At 34.1% G+C, this 24,665-nt stretch overlaps 1 protein-coding gene and 1 long non-coding RNA gene across 8 annotated transcripts in view; one reads left to right on the forward strand and one right to left on the reverse strand.

The window, feature by feature from the left end:
* The window catches only part of ptprfa (protein tyrosine phosphatase receptor type Fa), a 566,130-nt gene that overhangs the window by 66,819 nt on the left and 474,646 nt on the right, over nt 1–24,665 (forward strand). For 4 of the 6 annotated variants that reach the window (XM_087254905.1, XM_087254894.1, XM_087254901.1 and 1 more), the window contains one exon: nt 19,948–20,128. The gene's annotated coding sequence lies outside the window, so the exon portion shown is untranslated. Of the gene's footprint in view, nt 1–19,851; nt 20,129–24,665 lie in introns of those variants that run through there. The other 2 variants (XM_087254906.2, XM_087254918.2) reach the window with 1 other exon arrangement.
* LOC137495906 (uncharacterized) overlaps nt 1–24,665 on the reverse strand; it is a 102,592-nt gene that overhangs the window by 8,086 nt on the left and 69,841 nt on the right. For both annotated transcript variants that reach the window (XR_015493004.1, XR_015493003.1), the window contains exon 3: nt 1,898–2,137. This is a non-coding gene — a long non-coding RNA (uncharacterized LOC137495906). The remainder of the gene's footprint in view (nt 1–1,897; nt 2,138–24,665) is intronic.

Here is a 24,665-nt window from a genome sequence, read left to right on the forward strand (position 1 = left end):
TGGCAGGTCAAATTCAGTGCTATAGACAAACTCTGCCAAATGATTCTTCTTCAAAACTACAGCCTATTAAACATATGTGCGCCACATAAAACATCCGACAGAATTGTTCACAGTTGAGTACATAAATCATCAGTTAACATTGAAAACAAACCTCTTCAACACTCGCCTTTATTCGAGAGTCACTTTTCCCTTCACACCTGCATGGCAGATGCTTGAAATCTTCTCTTGTATAAAAGCTGCTATAATATATGCTTCTGTATTAGTTCAGTGATGGATAGTGGCATTATCTTTTCTGGATTTAAGATCTCTGTTAAAGTCACCATGAAATCAAAAGTGATATTGCAGTATTTGTTATGAAGGATTTTCCTTTGCATATGATTTTTTTTTGTAAAACGCATCTGTCCATGTAATCTTTAATCAAGATCATTTGACAACAACGTTTTTTTGTTTTTTTTTTCTTTGACTGGTGGTGCGAGGGTGGGATCAAGCTGTCACTTACATGATATCCACCAATAAGGGTGCACAGTCAGGTTGTGTGTTTACAACTCTCTCCATAGGGATTTTTGACAATAGACTGATTTCACGCGACCGCCATTATTAAAAGCGAAATCGAAGCTGCGGTGGAAAGAAACTGGAAGTATGGTTGGGAGTTACATAGGAGCGTTATGTACCTGGCTGTATGTCTTATTAGCGAAGAGAAAGCAACACAGATTTAGAATTTCACCGCTTTCCGAGTGACCCGAAGGTCCGTTCTAAATGAATGGTGAAAATAAAAAGGAATTTCGGACCTCATTTTTAGCAAAGTTGAGGGAAATGGCGCTAGTTAGCTAACGTTTTCTTTCCCAAATACATGTTTTAGATGCCATTTATGCCAATGTATTTTAAATTAATTCATTTTTCAATGTAATTTAATTTAATTTATTTTTCAATATGTATATATATATATATATATATATATATATATATATATATATATATATATATATATATATATATTAATTTATTTGCAATGTATTTTAATTTAATTTATTTTCCAATGAAACTTAATTTAATTTATTTTTCAATTTAATTTGATAAATTTTTCAATGTAATTTATTTTAATTAATTTTTGATTTATTTTTATTCATCTTTAATGGAATTTAATGGAATTTAATTTTGGTAATCGGCTGTCATTATGATTGAATTATTACTGATTGATTGATTGATTGATTGATTGATTGATTGATTGATTGATTGATTGATTGATTGATTGATTGATTGATTGATTGATTGATTTAAGTTAAGATTGATTGAGTTAAGTCTTTACATTGCACTATAAGCTGAATACTAGTATCTTGAAAAATATCTAGTAAAACACTAAATACTGTCATAATGGCAAATGCTATTATTAATCAGTTATTAGAAATGAGATATTAAAGCTATTATGTTTAGAAATGTGTTCAACAGAAACAGATACAAAAATGTATATTATAATATTGTTATTAAAAAAGCTATTATTTTAATGCTAAAAATAATTAAATAATAATATTAATAATAATAATAATAATTATTATTATTTTATTTTTATTATAAAAATAATAATAATAATGTAATTGACAATATATATATATATATATATATATATATATATATATATATATATATATATATATATATATATATATATATATATATATATATATATGAAAGTTAATAATTCAGGTTGGTTAATAATTCTGACTTCAGCTGTTTGTAATATCCCTCACTTTACTTTTTCAGGTGAAAAGTAATTTAAATACAATATTTAGTAGCTCTGCGACTACTTACACTCAACATTTTGTGCCTAAATTGAACCGATTCCAAACACACAAATAAAAACAGAAAACAAATGTAAACAGAGAATATTTCGATTGTTTACCTGTGCGGATGAAAAGCACAGTATCAGCGAAGCAGCAGATGAAAAGGCCCGACCAGCTTCAGAGCCAAGTGATTGGATTGCCTTCAATCCAAGAAAATGTCCAGTGAAACTCCACTGCTCCGTCAGGCTCCAGACACCTGGAGATTAGAGAGCTACAAAGGGGAAAGCCGGCTGAGAGAAGTTCTAAATCCATGTGAGGTGTGCAGCCTGGCCTGGTGAGAGGGATGAGCGAGCTTGATTCTGCATAGGAGTGAAGAGAGAGAGAGTAAATCTGAGTGATTCTCCAGCCACTCACACTGAGCTGTCAATACAGCCTGTGCTGTGTGCTGATGTCTGAACACTTGCTCCATCAATCACGCTCATTCCAGAAGGAGAGATGTTTCAACACATGTACACATGCTTTACTGACACCAAACAACTGATGTTTAGCAGTTGAGTGCATGTTCTTATTAGTCTATCAGTTTAAGTGTTCACTTCTCTTTTCGGTAAATTCTGTAGTGAAGACATTTCTATACATGCTTTTATAGACATGTAGTTTTCAAAGTTATTTATTTTTAAACAGCTTTTGATTTAATATAATGTGTAATATAATTTAATATATAACTTTTTTTTACTTATTTTAATTTTGTTGTATTTTGAGTTTTTATTTAATTTTTGTTGTATTTTATTTTATTTTTGTTGTATGTTTTTGCTTTATTTTATTTTAATTAAATTATTTTTGTTGTATTTTTACTTTATTTTATTTTTGTTCAGTTTTGTTGCATTTTATTTATTTTTGTTTTACTTTATATGTGTTGTATTTTTATTTTATTTTTATTCTATTTTATTTTATTTTTGTTGTATTTTTATTTTTGCTGTATTTTTTTGTTATTTTTGTTATTTTATTTCTTATTTGGTATTTTTTATTTTTTATTATATTTTATTTTTGTTGTATCTTTATTTAATTTTTATTATATTTTATTTTATTTTTGTTGTATTGTTATTTTATTTTATTTTTGTTGTATTTTTATTTTATTTTATTTTTTGCAATTTATTTTATATTTATTTTTTGTCTTTATTTTTGTTCCAGTTTTATATTATTTTAATTTAGTAAGTAGTTTTATTTTAACCATTTGGGTGCCATTGATTGATTGATTGATTGATTGATTGATTGATTGATTGATTGATTAATTGATTGAACAGCTTTTTTTAACAGCAACGTCACAAACACACATTTTCTCTTCTCACTCTCACACATACAGACTAACACACACACAAAGGATCATGCATACATACACACACACACACATGCACAGTGTTGCTATTGGTGGTTTACAGGGACTCTCAATGATTATTACTATATATACTGTAAATGGCCCTAACCCACCACTACCTATAAGCCCAATTCTAAACCAAACACAAAATACAAATGTGATAAGACGTTAAGTAGGATTTCTAAGCATTTTGATTTACAAAGACACTAGGCATGTCCTCACAAACCTTCTTATTAGAGAACAGCTAGTATATAAATGCTATTATACAAATTTCTGTCCCTGTAAACCACCAAAACCAGTACATACACACGCACACACTCACAAACACACACACACAGGTTAGCGTCAGACTGTCAGCTGTGTATCTTGTGTTGTAGAGCTAATATGATGCATTAGTCCAGCAGCGAAATGTCCACAGCGTCTCATGCCAGAGAGAGACGCATCAATATATGATTTATGGTCTCATTACTGGCGGCAAATGGGTCTTGGAGATGACACAGCCTGAAACACCGCTGCTCAAATAAACAGACGTCAGGATGGAGATGCTGAGAAACAGGTGGCTCTGTTCTCCAGCACAAGGTCAGATCTGATTCAGGGTTACCCGGAAAGTCTGGAAATTAGCTGGGGAAATTGCTTGTTTGTGTGGACACAGCATGAGTGGATCTTCTGAATCATTAAACATCAGCTTACTGACAGAGCCAGAAGAGACGCAAAGTTGATTTGGGATTTCAGCGTCATATTCTGGAACCAGAATCTGATTTAATAGACGTAAATATTTATTTAGCCAGGGGTATTATTATTATTTTATTTTATTTTATTTTATTTTATTTTATTTTATTTTATTTTATTTTATTTTATTTTATTTTATTTTATTTTATTTTTAATTTTAATTTAAATTTTTTTACTATGATTTTATTAATTATTGAAATCATTACATTTAGTTATGACTTTGATAACAATACTATTATATATTTTGTAAATGTGTAATGAATAATCAAAATAATTGACATAAAAACAACAGCAGTAATAGTATCTGTAATTATAACTATTAACTATTAACTATAAGATAGTTTATGATTGTTTTAATGTATCCATCCATCCAGATCATGATTGGTTTGCAATAATGTTTTAATAATAATAAATTCAAAGTATCATTGTTGATATTATTATTATTATTATTATTATTATTATTATTATTATTATTATTATTATTATTATTATTATTAACATTAATATTATTTGTAATTAAAGTTATCATCAATAATATAATCTTATGAATTTTTTATACATTTTATATATTTTTTTAAAGATTATTTCAATATTTGTCCATTTAATAATAATAATAATAATAATAATAATAATAAAAACAATAATAATAGAAATAATAATAATTTTTCAAATTAAAAAATATCTAATTGATTAAAACATTACAAACAATCATTGGATGAACTGATATAAAAAATTAATAAAATAATATCTTAATGATTGTGTATAATTAATTTTACAATAGTATGACTAAAAATTATTTAAAAATTATATATTTTATTTGACACAAAGGTTTGACATTTTGATGTTATTTTGCGTAATATGTATTATTTACAGTCATTATTATTATTATTATTATTATTATTATTATTATTATTATCATCATCAATATAATAATAATAATATTAAACCATTAAAGCTGATACATATCTGTGAATAGAATTAATTAATTAATAATTTAATTCTAAATAATTTGCTAAAAATAAATATAACAAATTTAACATAAAAAATAAATTATCATAAATTATCAAACTTTTATTCAAAATAAAATATAGATTTTTAAATACATTTTGTTAGTATACCACAATATTTCTTGGCTATTGCAAAAAAATAAATAAATAAAAATAAATAAATAAATCACAGCTAGACAACAAACAAAAATCCAATTACATTTGATTTGGAAAAAGAAGAATCGCAGTGAGCGCAGAAATGTCCTCCACACTGTACCTCAAGCTGTCATCTCACCCAGAGGGAGCCAAAGCAAAGTGTCCATCCTTACATGAACTTGTAAGCTGTTTGTCAGAAAGCAGACAGTCTTTCTTTGTTCTTCCAGAGCAAAGCTTTCTGAGTTGAATAATAGCGCGTGCGTTTCTCTCTGAAGTGCCGTCAGCCACCATTACTCATTTGACGGTTATATCAGTCTTGGTTTGTTAAAGTGGTATGTGCCTCGGGAATCATCAAATTGAATATAATTAGCTGAACAGCGCATTAATTGCTCCACACTTTTGGAAAGTACTCTGCCAATTATTTTCAGTTTATGACGGTCACAGTTGCAGGAGACGCGCTGTGTACACACACACACACACACACACACACACACACAAACATTCTAACAGATTTTTATCCTGATTTTAGGTTTGTGTGTTAAAATCTTTGAAAGATCACACTTGTTTGTTTATTCATTCATTTTCCATACAGCTTATTCCTTATTTATCAGGGGTCACCACAGCGGAATGACCCGCCAACTATTCCAGCATATGTTTTACAGAATGGATGCCCTTCCAGGCGCAATCTAGTACTTGGAAACACGTGTTTATTCATTAATTTATTCATTTTCCTTCTGCTTAGTCCCTTATTTATCAGGGGGCACCACAGTGGAATGAACCACCAACTATTCCTGCATATATTTTACTCAGTGGAAGCCCTTCCAGGCGCAATCCTGTTCTGGGAAAAATGTGTTCAGTCATTCATTTGTTTTCCTTACGGCTTGGTCATTTATTTATCAGCGATCACCACAGCAGAATGAACCGCCAACTATTCCACCATGTGTTTATCAAATGGATGCCCTTCCAGGCACAATCCAGTACTTGGAAACACATGTTTAAACATTCATTTATTCATTTTCCTTCTGCTTAGTCCCCTATTTATCAGGGGTCACCACAGTGGAATGAACCACCAACTATTCCAGCCTATGTTTTACACAGTGAATGCCCTTCCAGGGGCAATCCAGTACTGGGAAACATGTGTTCATTCATTCATTCATTCATTCATTCATTCATTGTCTTTACGGCTCAATCTGTTATTTATCAGGAGTCACCACAGCGGAATGAACCGCCAACTATTCCAACATATGTTTTACACAGTGGATGCTCTTCCAGCTGCAACCCATTACTGGGAAACATGTGTTTATTCATTCATTTTCCTTCAGCTTAGTCCCTTATTTATCAGGGGTCGACACAGCCGAATGAACCACCAACTACGGCATATACTTGACACAATGGATGCCCTTTCAGCCGCAACCCAGTACTGGGAAACAGCCACACACCTACACATTCACACACACACTCGTACACTATGGTAAATTTATATTATCCAACTCACCTTCAGCGCATGTGTTCGGACTGTGGGGGAAACCCATGCCAACACAGGGAGAACATGCTAACTCCACACAGAAATGTCAACTGGCCCAGCCGGGACTCAAATCAGCGACCTTCTTGCTGTGAGGTGACAGTGCCAACCACTAAGCCACTGTGCTGCCAAGTTTACAATGTATTTTCTTTAAAATACATATAATAATAAAATTTGAAGGTGCAACAAAATCCTCCCTGTGGATGCATGAACAGAGTTCACATCATTAAAATTTAATCCACAATCATAGAAAAGAAAGCGCAGTGGGAACAAGGAATCAATGATTCATTGGGTTATTTAAAATTCAAAACATTGAATCAGCGAACAATGTATTCAGTGTGGAACATTATTTATTCAGCATTCATATTCTAAGCAGGTTCGACTCTAAAACGCCACCACGTTCACTCAGAAATAGACGTAAAGACCAATGCAAGTCATCTGAAGCTGTATGTTAGAATTGGTGATAGAAACAAAGCAGTGAACTTACAGTACAGTATTCTCAACTTTTATGCAGTGAAGTAGTCAATCAAAGCAGTCTGGAACAACATGAGGGTGCTGAAATGATCCAATTCAAATGTTTTCTTTTAAATACGACGGATGTAAAAAGATGTAAAAAGTTATGCATGATTCCTTTGTAATAATGTATTTTAAAAATGTAATATTTTTCTGTTTAACAACAAGTTATTTTTATTTTTATAATAATAATAATAATAATAAATAAAATAAAAGAAGAAGAAGAAGAAGAAGAAGAAGAAGAAGTTGATTTGTGATTCTGACATCATATTCTGGAACCAGGATCCAAAATTAACAATCACCAATATTAAATAAATGCACTAATATTGGAATGATTTACATAGATGTATATATTTATTTAGTCAATTGTATTATTATTATTATTATTATTATTATTATTATTATCAATTTATAACATTTTTATCATTTAAATTATAGCTTTTTTAATACCAATAATATAATATACATTTTTTGTATAGTGTTTTGTAAATATGTGTGATGACTAAATTAAAATAATTTGAATAAAAATAATATTATATTTGTAATAATTCTAAAACAAAATCAATAAATCAATTTTATGATTATTATATATGCATCCATCCATCTAATGATTGGTTAATAATAGTTTTAAAATAATACAATATTTTCATATATTAACAATATTACTATTATTATTATTATTATTATTATTATTATTATTATTATTAATCATGTAAAGCTAATACCTATATGTTTGTGAATATTTCATAATTCAAGATTTTACTACTATTACTAGTAAATTATTAACACTAATACTATATATATATATATATATATATATATATATATTAATACTATATATATATATATATCATTATATTATATATATATATATATATATATTACTCAAAATAACAAAAACATGGCAAAAGTTTATATCAAATGAAATATAAGATTTTAAATACATTTTAGTCATACTATAGTAATATTAGTTGTATTTTGAATTATTAATGACATTATGTTATTATCTTGTATTACATTGTTATTGGTCTGTAATAATGTTTTTAATTAATTTAATATTTTTTCGTTTAATAACAACAACAAATATTATTATTATTATTATTATTATTATTATTATTTTATTATTATTATCAATCATGCAAAACTGATGCCTATTTGTAAACAATTAGTTAAAAATTTGTCGCTATTTTTATTCAATAACGTAATACTAATAATATTTCTACTACTAAAAATACAACAAAAAATACAAGTAATACTATTTATGACTAAATATAACGTAAAGTATCAATCACACACACACACACACACACACACACACACACACACACACACACACACACACACACACACACACACACACACACACACATATACACATACATACATATTTTTTAATACATTTTAATCATAATGATACAATATATCAACTATTGCAAATAATAAAAATAAAAAACAGCAAGCTAACAAAAAAAAAACAGATTTGATTTGGAAAAAGAGCAAACACAGTGAGTGCAGAAGTGTCAATAGTACATGTAAAGACCAATGCAAGTCATCTGAAGCTGTATGTTAGAATTGGTGATAGAAACAAAGCAGTGAACTTACAGTACAGTATTCTCAACTTTTATGCAGTAAAGTAGTAAATCAAAGCAGTCTGGAACAACATGAGAGTGCTGAAATTATCCAATTCAAAGGTTTTTTTTTTTTTAAATACGACTGCGACAAAGATGTGAAAAGTTGTGCGTGAGACAGAGAGGTGTTTGAGACGGCTGAAGAAAGACAAGAGACTGTTATGTTGGCTGGCAGACTGAAACACAGTGCTCCGTTTGTCTCTCTGCGCTGCCATAGCAACCCTGTCAGAAACACAGATTTCTGTGCAGAAGCTGAATGAATGACAGAGAGTCGTCGGAGCGAGCTGTGATCACAATATCAAAATATAATATTTTACAAATGTTGCACTGCGGCGATTTGGGATTATTGCGAATGCACTTAAGATGATTCATCAATAATCTGCTTTATGGGCTGTGCAATATGACATGTAAGAAAAAATGTTATATATTATGCTTAATTGTTATTAGCATTGGCGCCACAATATAAACTCATCTGGGTGAGAGCAATTTTACACACCACCGGTATGCAGACTGATGCACGAAAACAGCATGGTGAGAAAGTTGAAAGCTTGAAAATAAAATGTTTACATGATCCATTGTATTTAGCTATATTTTATATTGGGCTAGTAATTATTGGTTTTATAATTAATTACAATAAGTAATTATTTATAATATTATACACATTCGTAATCAAACATTTACACAAAAATCTAAATAAAATAAATAAATATGAGTGAAACATTATTTTAAAAATATGGATATTATATGTATGTATATATAGTATATTATTTTAGATCATTATAATAATATATAACATAATAATAATAATAATAATAATAGCAATAATAATAATAATAATAATAATAATAATAATAATAATAATAATAATAATAATAATAATAGCAATATTTATAATAATAATAATAATAGCAATAATAATAATAATAACAATAATAGCAATAATAATAATAATAATAATAATAATAATAATAATAATAATAATAATAATAACAATAGCAATAATAATAATAATAATAATAATAATAGCAATAATAATAATAATAATAATAATAATAATAATAATAATAATAATAATAATAACAATAGCAATAATAATAATAATAATAATAATAATAGCAATAATAATAATAATAATAATAATAATAATAATAATAATAATAATAACAACAATAATAATTCCTTACGTTTATATGGCGCTTTTTTGGACATTCAAATCACTTTACACATATTTGGGGAGAATCTCCTCATCCACCACCAGTGTGCAGCATCCACCTGGATGATGCGACGGCAGCCATACTGGACCAGACCACACACCAGCTAATCGGTGGAGAGGAGACAGAGTGACAAAGCTGATAGCTTAACTGGTTTGCATTTTGACTTGTTTTTAAGTCGTTTTGATAAAGATTTGATAGTTTACATGCATCGGAAGGGATATAAAGGCCAATTTAAATGTGGAATTGAAGCTTTTAGCTGAATAAAACATATATTATAATACTTTTTGTGTTGTTATGTCAGTGGTCGTAATGCCATTGATGTGTGGATGTCAAATAGATGCCAAAGTTTTGACCGCCAAGCAATTTACATGTTTTTTAATGTCATTTTGATAAAGGTGTTCACTGTTTTCCACATCACTGTTGAATCTGTGGGGCTTTAGCCAAACTATTGCTTTAATCTGAACGATGGGTTGTGCACTACTTTGCAGCTCCCTATCTCCACCCACTGCAGTTAATGATTGAGACGTTCCCAAGATTTAGACAACAGAGAAAAAAACGCCTGATGCAAAGACGCAGTGATCCAGAGCGGGTGTCATGTTGGCTTTCCGGCAGTCAGATAGAGGCGGTGAGATTGGGGAGAGCGGCCTACACATTAATTAACTGGGCTGGCCGGTCTAATGCTGTCCGTCGCACAAACCCTGCCAATCTGGCTCATTCCTGCTTCATTTGATTCCAAAAATAAATCCCCACTCTCGTTCCCATCAAAATAAGCCATTTTGCGTTGATTACCGCAGAGCTGATTGTGCTCTGTGTGAACACAGCCTGCTCACCGTTGGTTTGTTCCTGATGCTAAGTCTTAGTATACACTTAAAAAGAAGAATAAAAATTATTTAAAGGCACAGTATGTCATTTTTGCCAGTAAAAATAAAATATCCATTGGGTTTATCACATTTCTTTTTAAGGTAAGTGGTTGCAAACTAATAATATGTGCTGAGTTTAGACAGACAAATAAATTTTAGTAATGTTCAACTTAATTTGCGTGTGAAACTTAGCCCATATCAATTGCCTTTAAAAAAATGTAGTAAGAATGTAAGTCCAACTAGATTATTAAAGTTTGTTGAGACAAACTTTGAGGCTGGCTTGTGAAAGCCTGTTGGTAGTAGTTTATTTAGTTTAAACAGTTTTAAAAAGTATGAATAGATGATAGATAGATAGATAGATAGATAGATAGATAGATAGATAGATAGATAGATAGATGGATGGATGGATGGATGGATGGATGGATGGATGGATGGATGGATGGATGGATGGATGGATGGATGGATGGATGGATGGATGGATGGATGGATGGATGGATGGATGGATGGATGGATGGATAGATAGATAGATAGATAGATAGATAGATAGATAGATAGATAGATAGATAGATAGATAGATAGATAGATAGATAGATAGATAGATAGATAATGCGGTGTTCTATAGATTTTCCTTAATGTTTATTAAGCATTTCTAGCATGTTAAATTACTTAGCTAATCATTATTAGCCTGTTGCTATAACACTGCAGCATGACGATATCAATCTGGGCCTCTATAATGGCAGTCTATTGGACAGTTGCTAGGGTGCAGTATCTGGTTGTTAGGGAGTGGCTAGAAAGTTAAAAGCACGTCGGTTATTGGTAGTTTGGTTGTCTGAGTTAAATGAGCTCAGCCATTAGTCTGTATGACAGTCTGATGCAGAGTTATGAGCTCACAAAGTTTGATCCAATGTAAAGTCAATGACAGTCTTTTGAATGGAAGTCTATGGGACAGTTTCTAGGGTCCCAAAAGTGGTTACTAGGGCATGGCCAGAAAGTTAAAAGCTCATCAGGTATTGGCAGTTAGGTAGTCTGAATTAAATGAGCCCAGTTAGAAGTCTGTTTGACAGTCTGATGCAGAGTTATGAGGTCACAAAGTCTGGTCCAATGTTAAGTCAATGGGATTTTTCCGACGGTCCCGGGACGTTTTTCGGAAAACCGAAAGTCGGATCAGTTGGAAAAGATATAGCACACCGAGACAGGCCAGTTCGAAGGTTTGGTGTGAGTTTGGTGGTCATAGCTCGAAAGCTCTAGGAGGAGATGCGTTTTGTTTTTTAGTCTCAGAAGAAAAATAGGATAACAGTAGTCTGGCTTGCTACACAAGCCAGCCTAATGAACCTTTTTTTCAGTGTAGAAATGGGTGGTGTTTGTTGCGATAATGATATTATTGATGATGTCATTTATACACTATAAAAAATGGCCGTGATTTCAACGGTAAAAAACTGTAAAAATGCTACAGTAAAAATCTGTAACCTAGTTAACAATATGTTTCCTTAATATATACGGCAGATAAACTGACTTTGCCAGAATTCCCTGCAAGGCACATCACTTTTTATGCTTTTTGTTGACATTAATGCGGATCTTTTTCTACTAATTCTGTTACGTTCCCTTCAACTCTGTCTAGGGGGACACGGGTACGCAACAGAACATACCTTGGTAGTCACATACTTTGGTAAACGTGTTGGACAAGGTCAAGTGCGACCTGTAGAGGCCAAGGTTTGTGCAATTGTTGTCTTTCCTGTTCCAACTAACAAACGTGAGTTGCGACGTTTCTTAGGAATGGTTGGATACTATCAGGGTTTTTGTAGAAACTTTGCTGCCATTGTGTCACCCTTGACAGATCTTTTAAGTACATCCAGGAAGTTTGTCTGGAATTCAGAATGTATGAGTGCTTTTAACACTGCCAAAGATCTTCTTTGCTCTGCTCCTGTACACTCTGCTCCCAATTTTGCATCACCTTTCCAGTTGCAGGTCGATGCTAGTGCTACCGGAGCTGGGGCAGTCCCTTTTACAAGAAGATCAAGCTGGAATCGAGCATCCTGTATCTTTTTTTCTCAAAGAAGTTTTCTAAAGCTTCACAAAACTATAGTACAATTGAGAAAGAAGCCTTGGCTTTGCTACTGGCACTTCAGCATTTTGAGGTGTGTTTAGTTGGTAGTCCTAACACAATTACAGTTTACACTGACCACAATCCCTTGGTGTTTTTAATGAGAATGTCAAATGCAAATCAGCGTCAATGCGGTGGTCTCTTATTATGCAGGAGTACAATATTGAAATTCGGCATAAGAAGGGAGTTGATAATGTAGTAGCTGATGCTTTATCCAGAAAGTAGAATCTGAGAACCAAATTGCCCCAGCTGTTTACTTAAAAAAATAATAATAATAAAAAATTACAACGTGGTAATCTTTCAGGAATTCCATTCAGGAATTAGTATATCCCCATCGGTAATGTACATTAGAGATTTATGTTACATCTAATGTTGATAAATAATGTTTATTTCATGACTTTAATTTTATGCGTGTTAGCATTCTGGTGTTTAGTGGCTGTGTGAATGACTTTGAACACTTTCTTGACACTGATACTCTTTTCTGCTTGTGGGAAAAGTTGTTTGTGATGAGCTTTGGTTCATTATGTAACTTTCTCATCACCAACTGCATATGGCTGTGTTAACATGTCTATCTGTGTAACAAAAGATGTGTGGATGTTGGTAATTCAAAATACAGACATATTACAGCTATAAATTAATGAAATACGGTAGTTTACTGTAAAAATGAGAAATTACTTTTACCATATTTTTAACAAACATATTTATTTAATATTTAATATAAAAAATAAATCTGTAAAATTTACGGTAAAAAAAAAACTGCAGCTGTGGTTGCCAGTATTTTACCGTAAATTTTACAGATTGATTTTTTTACAGTGTGTGTATCCGCTGAGATACCAAAAATCCCTGAATCTTTAGGTTGAAGGAATCTGAAGACGTCTAAAATAAGCACACGTTGTGATGTAATTTCTGTTTCATTCATACTGACCCCTAGAGGGTGCCCTCACGCATAAATGACACATATAGATTGCATAGAAGACATCTACTATCGATTCTGCAGAGCATAGAGGAGAAAAATGATGGAAATTGATACATGGATCAAGCATCAAAATAATAAGCAAATGCTTGTGGCAATTTCTGGATTTTTTCTGTACTTTAAGCCATCCAGAGTATTTTATAAGCATGTTGCATATTTATAATGTAATGCTAATTTACCTAGCCTTCATCACAGTATGGAATACTGCAAAATAGCTTGTCATTCTGTGATATGAAATCACGTCTGGTTACAGAAAGGAATGATCAAACACTCCATTGATATTTAGTTGTAAATTTAAAGTAAAAGTGCACTAAGAAAAATGATTTATAACATTTACTCGATTTGTTTAAAGGTAAGTGGTTGCAAATAATGTATATGGACTGAATTTAAACAAACACATTAAATTGAGTAATGTTCAACGTAATTTGTTTGTTGAAACTCAGCACATATCAATTGTTTGCAACCACTTACCTTAAAAAAAGTCTAGAAAAGCTAATGAATCATTATTTTAGTGTAGAAACGGCGGTATAGACTAGTATTTATTGCGATAATGATAATAATGATGAGGTCATTTATAAGTATCCACCGAGATACCAAAAATTCCTGAATCTTTCGGCTTAAGCAAGCTGAAGACCTCTAAAATATTGCTGTGAGCACACATTGTAATTTCTGTTTCATTCATACTGACCCCTAGAGGGTGCCCTCATGCATAAATGACACATATAGATTACATAGAAGACATTTACTTTTGCAGAACAAAGAGGAGAAAAATTATGGAAATTGATAAATGGATCAAGCATCAAAATAATAAGCAAATGCTTGTGGCAATATCTGGATTTTTTTCTGTACTTTAAGCCATCCAGAGTATTTTATAAGCATTTTGCATATTTATAATGCAATGCTAATTGACCTAGCCTTCATCACAGTATTGAATACTGCAAAATAGCTTGTCTTTCTGTGATATGAAATCACATCTGGTCACAATAAATTACGTACACGTTTGGAACTCAATGGAAGTTATGAGGTAAATTTATATTAAAGTAGACTGAGAAAAAGGATTCATTGCATTTACTTGATTTTTAAAGGTAAAATAAAAGTACACCTAATCACTTATTAATAAAGTCATCTGTAATGGCAAAGAAAGCTTTCTCGCAGGACTCCCAGGGTGCATCAAAATTCTTTGGATTCATCTTCAATGCCTCCTCCTTCATCTTACAACAGATATGCTCAATAATGTTCATATCTGGTGACTGGGCTGGCCAATCCTTTTTTTTTTTTGCCCTCTACTGTGGTTTGTAATGTAATGGGCAGCACAAATGTCTTGATACCTCAGGCTGTTGATGTTGCCATACACTCTGCAGATCTCTTGCACACCCCCATACTGAATGTAACCCCAAACCATGATTGTTCCTTCACCAAACTTGACTGATTTCTATAAGACTCTTGGGTTTATGTGGGTTCCAGTAGGTCTTCTTCAGTATTTGTGATGATTGGGATGCAGATCAACAGATGATTCATCAGAAAAATCCACCTTCTGACAGTTTTCCTAATGATCAACTAGAAGTCAAGTTATTATTTTGTTGCTCTTACAACTGAGATTGAAGACAAGACTTTTGTCAGGAAGTGTAATATTGTATACAACATACACAATATTAAATTTGCAGATCATTTTAATGCAAATATAATATTGTATATAACATTTACATGCTTCAATTTTGAGCACACATGTATCTATATATATGCAATTCAGTTTGTTCTTAAATATATTTTTCATTTTTGTCAAATTTTAATAGATACGAGTTTTTCATAAATAACCAGTCTTACATTTTGTTTTTCCCTCTGGACACTTAGGGCAGTTGCTGAGGTCTCCTATAAAGTAAATTGCACAGTTTAAGACACTTAAATATAGTGTGTTATGAATGAAATAATGCAGATAATTTCTGGTTGAGTTAATGGAAGACTGTGGTGATTTTTGCACTCTAGAGTGCCAATTTTAGGCCGAAGGGGGCATCAAATTACAGCCCTCTGATATGCATGTATTATGTAGAAGGAAATGTAGAAAAATCCAACTCTTTCTGTTTGATTAGACCAATGAGAGGTTTGTAAACCTGATTGCAGAGCGGTGTTCTGTCTGTTAATCATGTCGACGTGTTCACAGAAATACAGCTGTGTTTTCAAATAATAATGAGCGAAAACCATAGCGGTGAACAGCAGCATTCAGCATGTGCTACTAGTACCATAAATTATCAAATTAATAGTTTTTACAAAGAATAACAGCATATGTGTGCGAACACGGGGGGGAAATGAGATGTTCTATCTGTTCAGTTCATTGAATCAGTTGTGTTTGCCATTGCTTACTCAAAATGTACATGTACATGGGGAAACTATGTATAATAATAATACTGTTTTTCATGAATATTGTTTGATTTTTAGTGTCACTCAAACCAGTTTGCTACATAAACTAAAATAATAATTGAAATAAACCATTAATACCACCCAAAAATTCATGGAAGTCATGGAAATTCTTTCTAATTTTTATTTAGTGTCATTCATTTTCATTCAAAAACTATACTACATGCTAGTAACATGCTAATGCATGCTAGAATCATGCTAGTAACATGCTAATTCATACTAGAATCATGCTAGAATCCAGCTAATTTATGCTAGAATTATGCTAATACATGCTAATTTATACTAGAATCATGCTAATAACATGCTGATTCATACTAGAATCATGCTAATAACATGCTAATTCATATAAGAATCAAGCTAATTTATGCTAGAATCATGCGAGTAACATGCTAATTCATACTAGAACCATGCTAGTAACATGCTAATTTATGTTAGAATCATGCTAATAACATGCTAATTCATACTAGAACCATGCTAGTAACATGATAATTTATGCTAGAATCATGCTAGTAACATGCTAGTTCATACTAGAATCATGCTAATAACATGCTATTTATACTTTTTCAAACAGTTTTAAACTTATTAAACTATTACCAACAGGCTTTCTCAAGCCAGCCTCAAAGTTTGTCTTCACGACTTTACTGTATAGTTCAACTTAGTCCTTTATTTATCTGGAGTCCCCACAGTGGAATGAACTGACAACTTGTCTATATGAGACAGGATATTTCTGACCCTCTCAGTCAAATGCAGATTCGCCAGGTCTTAAAATGCTTCTGAAATATTCGATGTTTTGAATTGCTTTAGTCACGTGACCAGGTGTTTCGAAACACTTTAGTCACGTGACCTGGGATCATGCTTCGGTGCAGTGTTTCGAAACGATCTCGACACTGTGTCGAAAAGTCAGATTCACGTCAGCCATCCCTACTTTTCACTACACTCTTGGATTTCCTCCTGTTTGCCCCTGTTTCCTGCCTGACTACTGTCTTAAAGGCCACATAGTTTACCTCTTTTTTATGATTTAATATTAGTATTATGGTTCTTCTGAGTGTGCCAGTTTAGGTTCAGTTTAAAACACAGTTCAGATGTTTTTATCATGTTGGGGGCGTGTACACAGCTCGCTGTTTTAGGGGCGTGTTGCTTCACATGAAAATTAGTTTCGGCTTCCCGCCCAACCTAACAAGGGGGCGGAGCCAAGAGCTCACCCGCTCTGTATTTGCAATAGACAGGAAGACTGAAAGAAGGAGCAGGAGTGAGAGGATCAGCATTCAGCCTTGGTCAGTCGGACCAAGCAGAAAGTACAAAATCATGTGTGTCTTTGCATAGTTTTACAGCCAACTGGGTGCTAGTTTCAAGTGCCGAGCTTGTACAGCGAGACTAATAACCACGCATGCTGAATTAACTTTGACTTAGGCACCTGATGCGCCGCTTGAAGCCACGACACGGCACACCAGACACTCTCTGTGGTGCGGCAGAAACATGAAGTGTCCCGAATCGTCACGCCCAGCATTTTTGAACACCCAAACACAGGTTTCCATCAGAGCACACACAACTGCACCCCAAGTCGATGGCTGTCTGACTTGAAGCGCCGCCACGTGCACCCCGACAGAAACCCACGCCCAGAAATCCAAAAGCGGAGCTTCTGGTGTGCGACCTGCAGGCAAGGTTGTTATTTTATTTCCAATGAAGAGACGTGCACGTGAGGTAACCGATTGCACTTTTCCAGCTGCACCTAGTTAAGATCACAGGGAGCTTCTGTGACCGCGAGAAATGCAAACGGCTGAAGTTTAAGGTAGATGCAATGAAAAGTACACGTTTGCAAACCTACCTAAAGTTACAACCAATAATTCTGATTAGACTGATAATGTGAAGAATATTGATCTTGTGTTGAGCCCAATGAGCCTTACATCTAAAAATAGAGGAAGGATGTTCATTTAGTGATTTCACCCTGACTTGCGCTGAAAATGGCAAATGTGAAACGACAAACTAAGGGCCTACTCACACTATGCCATCCGTACCGTGCCCAGGCCCGTTTCCCGGATTGTTTGAGAAGTGTGAGTGTGCTGAATCGGGCTCAAGCACAGTTCACTTGGCCGGCCCTGACCTGGTTGGAAGAGGTGGGCCTGAGCCTGGTTCACTTGGGCTTTGTGTGTGAGTGCAAAACGCGCCAAAGCCCGAAACTGAAAGCGAGACGTGACTTTTAAGGGACTGTTTCATATGGATTTATTAATCATTCTTACTTTTCAGTGAACGCAAACTGCCGAAGTTTATTAAAGACGCAAACCCCTCACTGCACAACAGCTGCGCGCCTTCAGCAGACCTCCTCATTCCTGCAGCACGAGAGCTTTATGATTGATTATGAGCGCCAAAAGTAGCGGATCTGTTCGGCGAAATATCTGACTGCGTGTCCCCGCATCCCTAAGGACTGTTTGGCGAAATATTTGACGGCATATCAAACGACTGAAACGATATAACTAGAGAAATCTCCACTGTGCTGCTGAGTGAGAGAGCGCTTCTCATTGAACAGCGCAGCAGCGATGACGTAAGCGTGCCGAAGCCTGTTTGTGGTGTGAGCGCGGGCCGTCAGGGGAGACGGGAGGGGGGACAAGCGTGCTTTGGCCCGGTTCGAGGCAACTGTACCTAGTGTCAGTACGGCCTAAGCATATGGTGATGCAGGCCTGTCAATCAATATCCTACCTCAAGTTGCGGTCGCTCTGAAAACCGCTCCAATTGGTCCACTGTTTTTATGTTGTTAAATTGAAAAAAAGCACTGGGTGTGTTTATAACACCCCAATATGACGGTCTACACCAGGGGTGGGCAAACTCGGTCCTGGAGGGCCGGTGTCCTGCACAGTTTAGCTCCAACCCTAATCAAACACACCAGCTTATAGATTTCTTGTGATCTTAAAGACACTGATTAGCTTGTTCAGGTGTGTTTGACTAGTGTTGGAACAAAACTCTGCAGGGACACCGGCCCTCGAGGATCAAGTTTGCCCATCCCTGGTCTATACACCATCCTTACGCACCTGTCTGTCTATACAGTTTGTAAAGTAGATTTTTTTTACCTTAGCTGCCCTTTAAATAAACTGCATGCGGATCCTCAACTTTGTTGACCAAACAGAGTCCTGTAGATGACAAAATAATGCGAAAATATTGCTAACTCCATTAAATGATATCAGTTTTTTTTTTATTAAAGAAAAGGCAGTTAACAATAGAGTTGAAAAGAAAAAAGTATCAAGACTTAAACAAGTAAACAAGCATCAATACACAAGGAATAATAAACTGGAAAGGGAACATCTGAGAAAAATAATTGGATAAAGCCAATTAAAACAAAGAAAACTAATATCATGACTGACAATCATATGTATTCTCATAACGCATGTCTGTAGTACAATATTTCTCTCTGCTATTTTCAGATCTGCTTGGCGTCAGAGACCTTGGAATATAATGCTGCGTTAGATATGAACTGATAAGCAATAGAGAAGGACATGTTTTTATTTATTTCATTCAGAAAAGCACATTTATTTTATCTTCCGTAAAAGAAAGGAAGCCACATATCTTCCGAATAAGCCTGAAAGATCTCAAGTGTCTTTCTGCTCAGGCAAATGACGGCCATCTTGACAGGGCCATGTCTCAAGTATACCTGCTCAAAGAGTAAATGCTGTGTTTTGTCCTGGAGCCTGAGCTTGTGTTTGTCTGCGTCCAGGTCTTCAAAGTGCCGCTGCACGGGGAACTATGGGAATGTCTGTCTGAGAGGACACTGTAAACATGAGAGGCCTTTAGAAAGATGAGATGCATTGTTTTTGCCTGGAGATGAAAGCGCTGCTTTAGACAGGAAGGACACGCAACGCCTTGAGACCACGGCTTGGCAGACGGAATGAAATAAGGTAATTTTGCCCTTTGTTTTTTGGGAGCGTGAAGCAGTCACTTTGGAGTGTGTGTTGCTCTGACCTTGGCACTTTAGCGATTGTGTGGATGTGAAATTGTATAAAAGATGCATTTGTCAATTGAGAATATGGTGAATTATATAGTCTTGTTTTGTCTGAGTAAACTTTTGTGATGTTCATAATAGATGTTTCAAGTGCTTGTATGTTCTCTTTTATTTCCTATCCCAAAAAAGCTTTACATATTAACATATTTATTTTTATGCATCTGCACAATTTAGTGATAAACTAGAATTAAAAATATGTGAAACATCTCAATTATACTTTGATTTAGTGAATTTACTTTAATTAGATTTTTGCCTGCTATATGCATATATTGAATTAATCTCAAACAGTGCTGGAGACACAATGTCCTGAGACCACGGCCTAGCAGACGGAATGAAATAAGGTAAGTTTGCCCTTTGTTTTTTGGGAGCGTGAAGCAGTCACTTTGGAGTGTGTGTTGCTTTGACCTTGGCACTTTAGCGATTGTGTGGATGTGAAATTGTATAAAAGATGCATTTGTCAATTGAGAATATGGTGAATTATATAGTCTTGTTTTGTCTGAGTAAACTTTTGTGATGTTCATAATAGATGTTTCAATGCTTGTACGTTCTCTTTAATTTCCATTCCCAAAAAGGCTTTACATATTAACATATTTACTTTTATGCATCTGCACAATTTAGTGATAAACTAGAATTAAAAAATAAACAAAATGTGAAACATCTGAATTATACTTTGATTCTTTGAATTTACTTAGATTAGATTTTTGCCTGCTATATGCATATATTTAATTAATCTTAATCAGTGCTTGAGATTCAAAGTCTTGAGACCACGGCCTGGCAGACGGAATGAAATAAGGTAAGTATGGCCTTTGTTTTTTTGGGAGCGGATTGTGGCTATTGTGTGTATCATCTTGTCACTTTAGCGATCGTATGATGTGAAATTGGATAAAATATGCATTTGAGAATATGGTGAATTATATAGTCATGTTTTATCTTTTGTAATGTTCATAATAGATTGTTACGTGGGTCTGTGTTATTTAAATTCATCTATTTATTTATTGCCGGTTTGTGCTTGCGATCGAGTTCTAGGAGGAGTGTTTCACCCAGCTTATCCAGGATTGAATGATGCCCGTGACGTCACTGGGTATTCCCACTATATAAGGCTGACAGCAATGGCGCCTTTGTCTCTCTCTCTCTATCTTGCAGTCTCTCGCTCTCTATCTTGCAGTCTCTCGCTCTCCCTCAGCTCGGTGGTGGCTTGCGCTTAGGCGGTCTGGCTGACGGTGCTCCTCAAGCCAGGCGATCATCTAGATGCCGCTCCATGTAGTGTTTTGTTCATGTTAATCTTTTGATTCTTAGTTCGTAATGTGTTAACTAGTTTGTTTATTTTGATACTTTGTTTTGTAGCAGGTAGGGGTTTATTTTTCATAGTCACGTTTTGTTATTTATTTAGTTTAGCGAAGTGGCCCGGAAGACTCACCTATTTTTATTGACCTTATTCTAAAATGCGGAAGTGCGCCTGTTTTCGCGATTGTCTTAGAACTTCCGATTCAGTCGCCTATGGGAGAAATGACTAGGAATAATAAGCGGCAGAAAATGGCCAAACTACTTGCTCAACAAACAAATGTTTGCATGACTACACAGACCAAGTAGCATAATATAATAAGAAAATATTAAATTGCAACATCAAGCAGCGTAACGAGCAGTTGTTAACGTCAAAAAATAAATGGAAGTGAATGTGACCGGAAGTCTCGAGACAAAAAGATTCAAATGGCAGCGCCCACTCGTCAGCTGAGAATAAGGTGAATTCCTTTTACGGGAGTTTAGGTAAGATCTGTCCATTTAAAACAGTATAGTCAGAGACCTGTTTACCTTAGCTTACCCTACCTGTCTACTTGATTTTGTTAATGTTTTGTCTCTTTTGAAAACTTATGATTTATGGAAAATTAAACATATTGACGGAACGTCAATTTAACTATTCAAGCGTCTGTGTCTTCCATATGTTCGGCTCAAACCTTGTTTGTTGTTGTTATTCGAGCCAGTAGTGAGTTTGGGCCATAACATAGATCTATCAATGCTTTTGTGATCTCTTTTATTTCCCATCCCAAAAACGCATTATATATTAATATATCAATTTATGCATTTGTGTACAAGTAGCTATACAGTTTGTTTTGATTTATCTATTTTCTCCATCTCTGTTCTTGATGGTTGCAGCATGGTTGCAAAGCAGCTTCACATAAATGGTCATAGTAAATTGGAACAGAGTAGTTCAGTTTTTCATATTCATGTTAGCAGCCAAAGACTGTCAGAAAACATTGTTCTTAGTCAATTAAATAGTGCTAATGTTTTAAAGTCATACTTTGATGCGATTTCAGACAGAATATTCAAAGCAGTGTAGTAAACATTATAGGGTCTGTTAAATTTAATTGTTTCTCCTCTTTTTCCATTTCCATGTTTTTGATGCTTGCTGTTTGTTTGTAAAACGTAAAAGAAATGTTAAAAAAAATGTATGCAAACAATTTAGTGATAAACAATTTAGTGATAAACTCCTACGTCAAGTTGCGGTCGGTCTGAAAACCGCTCCAATTAGTCCACCGTTTTTATGTTGTTAAATTGAAAATAAAAAGGAATGTGTGTGTTTATAGGTGCTTTCACACCTGCCTTATTTAGTTCCATTGAATCGCACTAGAGTTCGTTTTCCCTTTTGGTAATGAGGCAATCGTACTCGAGTGCGCACCAAAAGCGGACTAAATAAGCATACCGAGACCTGCTTGAAGAGGTGGTCTCGGTACGATTTCAAACAAACCCTGGAGCGGTTCGATTGTGGTGAGAATATGGTCCGTACTAAAACAGGTCCAACCGCAAAAAGTACTGCGCCTTTTGGACTAATCCAGCTGCCGTAGGCTGATGCGCTGTGCATTATAGGATATGGAGGAAAAATATTTGTTGACAGCGCTTTACCAACAGAGAGAGAGAGGGGAAAACATTACCTGATGGATCGTAATATTTCCGCAAGATGAGCATGTCGCAGTTTAGCTATATTGATTCACGCCTCCTCCTGAAGTGACGAGCGATGCATTAAACACTGTTTTCCAGCCGCGGCCGCGATTCATTCTCATAATGTATAGTTTGTCTAAAGCAGGGATACAATCAGCCAGCGCAGTCGTCCCTTCATAGTAAAAAGCGACAATTTGTGTCTGTCAGTTTTGTTTACCTGCGGGAGTTCATTGGCATTTTCCCGCACGTGAATTCTGACCAATCAATAAGCAGTTTAGGAACTATGTTCAACAACATCTGGCCAATGACAGATGTGGATTTTGTCAGATGACTGCATTTTAGTTCGCTTCAACTGGTTCGGACTAAAGCCAGCAGTGTGATGTGAAAACGACCCAAAGACGGCAGAAAACACAACAATGTATCATTTATTACCCTTGATCCGGACCAAATAAAGCGAACTTCAGATGTGAAAGCACCCTATATCACCCCAATATGACGGACTAAGCACCATACCTACACACATGTCTGTCCAAACAGCTTGAAAAGTAGATTTTTCACCATAGCTGCCCTTTAAGATACATAAGAGACATCATACAGTCCCACATAAAAAAATAACCATAGTATGGTGTATTATATAAAGTATAGTGTAGTCAAGTGTATTATACCATAATGTATTTGAACCATAGTATAGTAAAGTGTATTATACTGTATATATTATACTTTTTGTATATGAATTTTACAGTATACTGTAGTATTAACCATAGTGAACCGATAAACAGAAATGAATAATGTAGTAGTTAGCTAGTCTGCTGAAGTAAATAGTGGTGTAATGTTGTGCAATATACCCTATAGTTGTGGAAAATACAGTATTGGGTCATTGTGTATATTCCTATAGTTGTTGTGTTATCATTGCAACACTAGAATTAGCACAATAGGTTTTTTTTTAAAGTAATTTACTATAGTATAAAGCAGAAACACTGTGGTATTTACAATAAATCACTATAGAATTGTTGCATGTGAGGAAAGTCAGGTTACTTGAAATGCACATCTAATTGATTCAGGTGTTACATTATAACTCTGTGAGTTGCAGTAATTAAATAATACACAACACCAGCAGTGACGCTGAATTTAGATTGCTTCATCTGATGGATGTGCTGCTGCCAAAATTGCAAGGACATGCAAGTAAACATCTGTTTTAAATAAAATATTGCCTACTTCCTGTGGGGAGATAATAGTGTACATTGTTTCAGGCAAAAAGTGTTAGTTTCTGATTTCTGTTAGCGTAATTTATACGTAAAGAAGTTAATTTTAGCACATATGTTGAGATTCCAGATGGTGTTTGGTTGTTGATGGAGCGTTCGCTTCATAGTGACAGAAAACTGACCGTTTTTATCTGCCAAATCACGATGTTTTATTAACACGCTCCATCACAGAAGCGTCATATGATGTGTATTTTATTCTACATGGCGTGAGGTGTGAACTTATTCAGTCGAGATGAA

This window comes from Danio rerio, chromosome 6 (genome assembly GCF_052040795.2).
Source record: "Danio rerio strain M-AB ecotype USA chromosome 6, GRCz13ab, whole genome shotgun sequence".
Lineage (NCBI taxonomy): Eukaryota > Metazoa > Chordata > Actinopteri > Cypriniformes > Danionidae > Danio > Danio rerio.